A 9,239-nucleotide genomic window follows, 5' to 3' on the forward strand; every position below is an offset into this window, starting at 1 on the left:
CCATTATGTTTCAGGTGAAGTCAATACTTCAACAACAATACTATATGATGATCAGTTCTGATGAACATGGTTCTCTTCATCAATGACATGAACCAAATCAGTTACATTTTTTCAGTAATGACGAGAACCAACTACACCCAGTGAAAGAACTCTGGGAAATGAGTGTGAACCACAAAATAGGATTTCTAATTCCTCTATTTTTGTCTGCTTGCATTTTTTATTTCCTACTCAGGTAAATTTTACCTTATTTCTAAGTCCTATTTTTTCTTGTGCAGCAAAATAACTGTATGAATATGTATACATATATTGTACTTAACATATACTTTAACACATTTAACATGTATTGGTCTACCTGTCATCTGGGGGAGGGAGTGGGGGAAAGGAGGGAAAAAGTTGAAACATAAGATTTTACAAGGGTCAATGTTTAAAATTTACCCATGAATATATCTTGTAAATAGAAATCTATGATAAAAAATGAAGATGATAAAAAAAAGATTGAAGGTCTCTTACTTCATTGAAGATCCATCTCCTCCCCTGAAAGATGATGCTGAATCAAAGTGGGTAGCTAATTTTTGATTGTACCCCCAAGAACTTTATCTTCAGTCCTTTATTGTATAATCTGCAAGATTTTGGGTAGTCCCAATAGTTGCTCTGTGATATTTGAATTGTTTTTGTATGGTAGCTTGCAGTATTTTTTCTTGAGATTGAAGATTTGTAATTTTGCAATAATTTTCCTTGATGTTTTCCTTGTTGCATCTCTTTCCAGAAGTGATGGATGGATTCTTTCAATGAGTATTTCCCCCTCTGTTTCTAAAATATTGGAACAATTTTTCCTTAATGATCTCTTGTAGAGTACTATCCAGGTAATTTTTTGGTCATGGACTTCTGTAGGCCAATAATATTTAAATTGTCTCTTCTGGATCTATTTTCCATGTTGGCTGTTTTGCTAATGAGCTATTTCACAGTTTCTTCCATCTTTTCATTCTTTTTAGTTTGTTTGACTGATTCTTGCTATCTCACAAAGTCATTAGCTTTCATTTGCCCTATTCTAGTTTTTAATGTGTGATTTTCTTCAGTTAGCTTTTCTATCTCTTTTTCACTTAGCCTATTCTATTGTTTAAGAAGTTGTTTTCTTCAGACAATTTTTCCTTACTTTGCTAAACTGTTTACTCTCTCATGCATATCTCTCTTTTTTTTCTTCTCCTTCTACCTCTCTCATTTGCCTTTTGAAGCCTTTCATGAGCACTTCCTAGAAGCCACTTTAAGCTGAATTTATCTCACTCTTTGAGATTTCTTCTGTGAACATTCTGTTTTCATCTACATTTGTGTTTTGGTGTGCTCAGTCACCAAAATAGCTTTCTATGGTCAAGGTTCTTTTTTCTTCCTTGCTCATTGTCTTTCCTTTTTCTTTTGATATTTCCTCTTTTTTTCTTTCTTTACTTTTAAGGTGGAACTCTGCTCTTGGATTAAAGGGGAAATTTTCCCAAGTTTCCTGTGCAGCTCTGAACCTTAGCTTTGAGCAGGTGCCCCTCATATTAGTAGGCAGTAGCTTGGCCTGCTCTGTTCAGGAAACAGCCTGGTTTCCCAGAGTTTGCTTTCTGAGCTAAGACTGGAACTGCCTCATTGATTTGCTCCTCTACTGAACCAGGATGAGTATTTTATTTTTTTTAATTAATTTTATAATTATAACATTTTTTACAACATTATCCCTTGAACTCCCTTCTGTTCTGAATTTTCCCCTACTTCCCTTCCCCTCCCCTAGATGGCAGGTATTCCCATACATATTAAATATGTTATAGTATACCGTAAGTACAATATATATGTGCAGAACCGAATTTTGTTGTTGTTGCAAAGGAAGAATTGGAATCGGAAGGTAAAAAATAACCTGGGGAGAAAAACAAAAAAAAATGCTAATAGTTTACACTCATTTCCCAGTGTTCCTTTTCTGAGTATAGCTGATTCTGTCGATCATTGATCAATTGGAATTGGATTAGCTCTTCTCTATGTTGAAGATATCCAGTTTATGCCCTTTATCAGCTTGGCATGGCTTCATTTCTTAAGAAATCAGAATACATCCTCATACAGTATCATTGTTGAAGTGTATAATGATCTCCTAGTTCTGCTCGTTTCACTCAGCATCAGCCTCTCTGTATTCATCCTGTTGGGCATTTCTTACAGAAAAAAATATTCCATAACCTTCGTATACCATAATTTACCCAACAATTCTCCAATTGGTGGTCATCCATTCATTTCAGGATGGGTATTTTAATTGATGAGTTGCTATGATTAGTATCCTCTCATCAGTTTTAGTTTATCTGAACAGGGCTTAACACCCTTTTCTCCCAGTGAGACTGAACTTTCTTGAAATTTTTTTGGTCTATCTTGAATTGGAGAGTGATTTCATTCTATCAGACTCTCTTCATAGGCTCAATTTCATGTTGTTTTGAGGGAAACTGAGAGAACTGGAGCAGCTTCCTGACTTTACCCCACCATCTTGGCTCCATACCCAGAACTACTGTTCTGTTCATTTCATACTCTATCAGTTGATAGAATGATTCTTAAATTTCTCTGAAACCACCTCTTCCTTCATTTTGGTAGTACAATATTATTACATTATATTTATATGATATGGTTTGTTCAGTCATTCACCAATTGAAGGACACCCCATTTTTATAGTTCGTAGATTACAATGAATTTACAAGAAAGGTTATTGTACAATGAATTCTTTGTTCCTATTTTTAAAAAATCTCTTTGGAGGCATAGTCCTAGTAATAATGTTGCTAGGTCAAAATACACAGTTAGTGTTGTTTGATATATATTTCCAAAATGTTACAGGACAGCTAGATGAATTTTCATATCTACCAAGAATCCATTATATACTTGGCTTATGTAATGTCTAATAATTATATTTTATTTTCTTTTTGTCATTTCTTATCATCTGATAGTAGAGCTGTTTTCAATTATTTTTCTTATATTATTTACTTAAATTTTTTTCAGATTTGTTTTAGTAGTAATGAGCACTTGAATTTATTTTCTAATTTCAATTGTTTTAAAGTGGGTTTGTGTATTAGAAAGCTATGACTACTAAGTACTCAGGATTGATCAAAACCTACCGTTCCTATCTAAAACCAATGTTTCAGAAGTTTCTCAAAATGATACTTCTCTAACTAGTAGCCAAAGCATTCTCAAAGAACACTATGGACTTACTGGGATACCTACAAATGTTAGACTGGCTCATGTACAAGATTTAAAACAGTAATCTAAATTAAAACAAAACAAAGATTCGTGAAATTTATCAAAAGGGATGGAATAAATTGTGGAAGTACAGCGCTTGTCCTTGCCAAGTATTCAGTTGTCGCAGTGAGGAGCTGAAGTTACCAAAATGCTGTGGAACTTGCTGGCTCTTCGCCAGATTCCCCAGAAGACCATAAATGCTGCCCCAGTCAGGCAGTTTAAAAACAAAGTTCCAGAAAAACAAAAGCTATTCCAGGAGGATGATAGCATTCCAGTGGATCTAAAGGGTGGGGTAGTTGATGCTCTACTGTATAGAGCCACCATGTCGTTTTCAGTTGTTGGAACAAGTTTATGCCCTCTATCAGCTTGGCATGGCTTCATTTCTTAAGAAACAGAATTGACTCAAGTTTACTTCCACAGAAGTCACTTGATTCGACTTCATGCAGCTTTCTAGGGAACAATCTGTGATAAATAGCTGAGTTCATTTTGGGGATCAATGTTTATTGAACTGTATTAACTGCAATCAATAAAGCAGTTTTACCTTAAAAAAAAAAAAAAAGAATAAATTGTGGAAAAGAGTGGCAAAAATAGAGATGGGGATAAGGAAGTAATCAATTTTTATGTGCTCATGACATTGATGTCCATATATCCTTTATTCCATTCCCAAATGAGACTTACAAACCAAGTGACCATAAGTCCCCAGTTTCATGGCATGTGAGGCTGGCCACCCTCATCAGCCATGTTAAGTATATAGTTAGCCATATCATCTTCTGTAGGTGCATCAGACACAACCCAAGAATCATTGACCCTACTCATCTGTCCAGCAGCAGATAGGACAGTTCCTGTGGTGATCACTCCATTTATCAATGCACTTCTGACAAAAGCTGTGGGCACAGCGTAGAATGAGATTGGCTAGCACATCCATGCAAATACAACATTCCTCCTCATCAGTCAGCTTCTTCACTTTTCCCATCCAAATGCTGGCCTGACAGGAAGACACAGATGACAAGCTTTCAACAGTTGCTTCAGAAGTAGTGGGGCCTTGTGCCAGGCCTCCTGCTGCTTGGCTTGTGATATCTTTATAAAGTTGGACAAACTGATAAATTCATGATTTTTGAAGCTTCTATAATTCCACTGTTCTTGTTAATCTTGGTACACACCACGTGTACAAGCACCTTCCAAAAGGCAGAGAAATCTGATCCTGGCTGTACTTCAAAGAGAAGGTGCTTTTCTTGGCCAGCAGCCACTTTTGCAGTTACATCGTTCAATTCAGCCACTCCCCCCAGAAATTCCTCATAGGTAAGAGAGCCGCTTTCTTGAAACAGACGTGTTTGGTTACTTTCTCAGGCAACTTGTTTATAACCATTTGTGTTTGATCAAACATTTGCTGTCCCATGGTGAATGCAATTCAAAATCCAGTAAAGAGTGGTGTTTCATTCACATGTGGCGTTTTTCAGTTTCACAGAATCCCGGTCCCTGTGGGGGTGATGGGGCTGAGGGACCATGCCACCCGCACCATCCCCGCCAAACCTGCAGGCAGCAAACCCCAAACCCGGGATGAAAGAATACAATGGTGGCCTTCAGATTTTTGTTGAAAGCTTCTCTGAGGGCTACATATTTGTAGTGCATGAGTATTCATCTAAAGGGAAATGAATTGTGTTCTATTTCAATGAATTCTTGGCTTTAAGACTTTTTATCAGAGAAAATTATTGCAAATATTTTCTACTTGTCCTACTTCACTATTTCTTTTCTAATTCTATTTTTTTAAATTTTAGGTAATAAAAAGTCTCCATTATATTTTTACTGTCTTTTATCTCCTATCTTATTATTAATTCTTGTTTTATCCAAGGTTGCTAGAAATGCTTTTGTTCCAGATTCCTTCATATAGCAGTTTAGTGGCACAGTGAATAGAATACCAAGCCAGTATGATGAGTCAGGAAGACTCATCTTCTTGAATTCAAATCTGGCCTCAGGTAATCTACTAGCTATATGATCCTGAGAAAATCAATTAAATGTATTTATCTTGTTTCAGTTTCCTTATCTATAAAATGAATAGAGAAAGAAATGGCAAACCACTCCAGTATCTTTCTTGAGAAAACCCCAAATATGATCACAAAAAACTAGACATGACTGAAAAATATTTAATAACAAAATTCATATTTGCATGCCCTTTATTTTTCTAATAATTTTACCGAGATATTTAACAGTAGAAAATAATTTTTGATGATTACTGCTTTGTAATATAGCTCAAGATATATTTCTTCCCTTTTTTTCCCCTTGAGATTGACTTTTGTTCCAAGAGATGGATTTTAATAAGTGTTTCTAGCTCTATAAAGTAATCTTTGCTCATATTAACTGACATGGCACTGAATAAGTTAATTTAGATAGTATTGCCATTTTTATTGTATTGCTCTGAGTCATGTATAGACTGATAGACATTTATGGCCCCCTATTTTTTTTATGTTTGACTTTAGTTCTATCGAGGACATTTTTTTGTTCATATTCATAAAGTTTTGGTGAATTTACAAATATTGCATACATTCTTTACTTATTTTGAATGAAATTTCTCTTCCATAGCTTTTCTATATTATGTTATGTAGAAAAATAATTATTTATGTTTTATTTTGTATCTTATTAAAATTATCAATTGATTTAACTTACTTTTATTGACTTTCAATGATTTTATATGTAGGTTGCAACACATCTACTAAAGCAGTAGTTTGTTAGAGATAAGATTTCTAGCATGCTAGCATGTAATAGTGAGGATAATACTTTTACTGTACAACTGACATTATTAGAAAGGCTTCTAGTTTACCTCTATTGCACATAAGGTTGGTTCTTGGATTTGAATAAATACCATTTACATTATAAAGTATTCAATTTATTCCTTTTTTTATTTAACCTAGTATTAAATATTGTAATAGATCAAATATTTTATTATTTATTCCGATAGAATCATATAATTCATGTAATTAATATCATTAATTATGTATATTCATTATTCTAATATTAAACCAACCCTGAATTTGTAGTAATAATAGTAGTAATAGTAGTACAAAATGTACAAAGTGTTTGATATTGTAGTCTTTTTTGCATAAAAGTTTATTTAGTAATATTGGTCTTTAGGTGTATTTCTTTGTTATATTTCTCTATGATTTAAGTATTGAGAAAATATTTGAATCAAAGAAAGAATATGATAGGATCCTTTTTACTATTTTACTATTTTGTCAAATAGTATAGATAACTTTGAAATTAGCTAGTCTTTGAAAATTTGTTATTGCTCAGTTTTTCCCTGTAGGAGTTAATTTATTGTTCTCCTTCCATCATGTTTATTGAATCACATTATTTATTCTTGATATGTTAAACAGGATAATTTATTTTTGTAAATATTCATCCATTTGAAAATGTATATTTAGTTGGCATATAATTAACCAAAATAGTTCTATTTTTCCTTCTTTTTCTCTTCTTCCATTTTTTATTACTGTCTTCTTTCAGTTCCAATAGTTCTCTTTTGGTCTTAAATTGCACTTTTATGAGTTTATTTTATAGTCTGACCTTTTTTAGGTGCATAATTGATTGTTCTTTCTTACTCATATTGCTGAAAGTGTTTAGAAAAATACATTTTACCTTCTAGAATTCTTTGGCAACAAATAAAAAATGATGTCACTGTGTCTCACTGTCTTCACTTTCTATAATGAATTTAATATTTCCCATGATTTATTTATTCACTTTCCAATGATTTAGCATTGAATTATTTTCTCTGCAATTCATTTTAATTCTATCTTTGATTTTTCCCTATTAGATACAATTAATTAAGGGGTGACCAGTAAAGAAAATTTTAAAAATAATTTTAACTACATATAGTTTTGAGGGATCTGTGTTTTTTTTTTTCCTCTATCAATACATGGTCAAATTTTATAGGAGAACCATGTAGGACTGAAACCATATAACAATATAAAACCACTTCTTTTTCTACTCATTAATAACCAGAGATTTTGATGAGGTTTAGATTTGGGGAACCCAAATGAAATTAGGGTTTCTGGTGGTCAGGGAGTTAAATGAGGTCTGTGGCAGGTTTGGGGTTCAGGGTAGGTTTGGCTCCTATTAGGATTCTTACAAGGTGCTAAGTCACTGGAATGGATAGAATTATCTAATTTAGTGTGGTACTTAACAATTCTCTAGTTCAGTAATGTATTTATTTGAATTCCATGAGATTGACACCTTTAAGAGAGAATACTTTTAAGGTGCTCCCACAAGCCCAGGGTGTACCCACAAGCACACTCTCTGAGAGGAGGAACCTGATTCATTCCCATTTCAACCTTCGTGCTGGCGAGAGGCTTTGGATTCAGAGGGAGCTAGAAGCTGAAGCTGGAAGAGACAAGGGACTAGCAGCAAGAGCTCTGGGGAACCAAGGAGAGAGGAAGGCCTCCAGAAAACTAGCCGAGCCCCAAGTGAAGGAGATAAGACTTTGGAAGAGACAATATTTGAAGGACACAATAAACGATCTGGACTTTAACTCCTGGTTGCATTTTGGGATAATTGAACTGAACTGAAACTAAGAATGCTCCCAGAAGCTCCCCAAGAAACTTGCTCCAAGAGAATTTTAGAGAAAAATAACATTACAGCTCCATTGCACCCCCTTGGGATTTGGCACAAGGATAGGGAGTTTTAGGGAACCCCCTTCTGGTGGCACAAGAAATTCTCTGTAAAGGAATTTACAGACCTGAAAACCTAGATTGATAAAAGAGCTTTATTATGGGTATTAGAAGTAAAGTTAAAGTCTGATTAAGGAAATAGGTAAGGGTAAAGAGAGGATAGCACTGGAAATAGTATTCCAGTGGGTAGACGCCCTTGGTGTGACAAGCATAGCATAGCATGGCATGTTTGGAACCTCTGCAAAAAGAGGATTTTAGTTTGGCTCTTTTTATAATGAGAGATTTAGCTAAAGGGGGCCCATGGGTGGAGTCTCAACTTGGCTACTAGCTGGGGTTCAGCTAGGGCTATAATTTGAATTGAATTAAATGGGTTTCAGGACTGAGCCAACCCCACCCAGATAACAAAGATGAAACTGTTTGTCCTTCAGGATGGAGTCCCTCACTGAGGCAAAGTTGAAGGAGATTTTCTCCTTTAAGGATTTTCAGGGTTTTGGGGTCCCCTCTTTAATTAGATATATCTTAGTGTTTAAATTTTTTTTTCTTTTTTTCAAATTTAAACTTTTTATTTTCAAAACATATATAGGGATAATTTTCAACATTGAAAAATCCTTGTGTTCCAAATTTTTCCCTCTCTTCTGCCCATTCACTTCCCAAGATTACAAGTAATCCAATATATGTTAAATATGTGTAATTCTCCTATACATATTTTTACAATCCGATCAAAAAGGAAAAAAACACCAGAATCAAAATCAGATCAAAAAGGAAAAAAGGAGGAAAAAAAAACAAAATGCAAGCAAATGGCATTAACTACTAGTCAGTGAAAATGCTATGTTATGATCCATCAATCAATCCCCTTAGTCCTATCTCTGGATGCAGATGGCTCTTTCCATCACAAGAACATTAGAAGTGGCCTGAATCATCTTACTGTTGAAAAGAGCCATGTCCATCAGAATTGATCATCATACAATCTTGCTTTTGCTGTGTTCACTTCACTTAACATCAGTTCATGTCTCTTCAGGCCTCTCTGAAATCATTCTGCTGACCATTTATTATAGAACAATAATTTTCAATAACATTCATATACCATGACTTATTTTGCCATCCTCCAGCTGATGGGCATCCATTCAGTTTCCAGTTTAATGCTGCTACAAAAAGGGCTGCCACAAACATTTTTGCACATGTAGGTCACTTTCCCTCCTTTATGATTTCTTTGGGATACAAACCAGTTGAACCACTGCTAGATCAAAGATGTTGCACAGTTTGATAGCCTTTGGGCATAGTTCCCAACTGCTCTCCAGAATGATTGAATCAGTTCACAGCTCCACCAATGTCTTAGTGTCCTAGTTTCCA

At 34.6% G+C, this 9,239-nt stretch overlaps 2 pseudogenes; one reads left to right on the forward strand and one right to left on the reverse strand.

Moving 5' to 3' along the window:
- Window positions 1–3,366: 3,366 nt before the first annotated feature.
- On the forward strand, window positions 3,367–3,800 carry LOC141558290 (cytochrome c oxidase subunit 7A2, mitochondrial pseudogene; annotated as a pseudogene).
- A 139-nt stretch (window positions 3,801–3,939) lies between these two features.
- On the reverse strand, window positions 3,940–4,630 carry LOC141558289 (RING finger protein 141 pseudogene; annotated as a pseudogene).
- Between the last annotated feature and the right edge of the window lie 4,609 nt (window positions 4,631–9,239).

The sequence above is a fragment of the Sminthopsis crassicaudata genome, chromosome 2, assembly GCF_048593235.1.
Source record: "Sminthopsis crassicaudata isolate SCR6 chromosome 2, ASM4859323v1, whole genome shotgun sequence".
Lineage (NCBI taxonomy): Eukaryota > Metazoa > Chordata > Mammalia > Dasyuromorphia > Dasyuridae > Sminthopsis > Sminthopsis crassicaudata.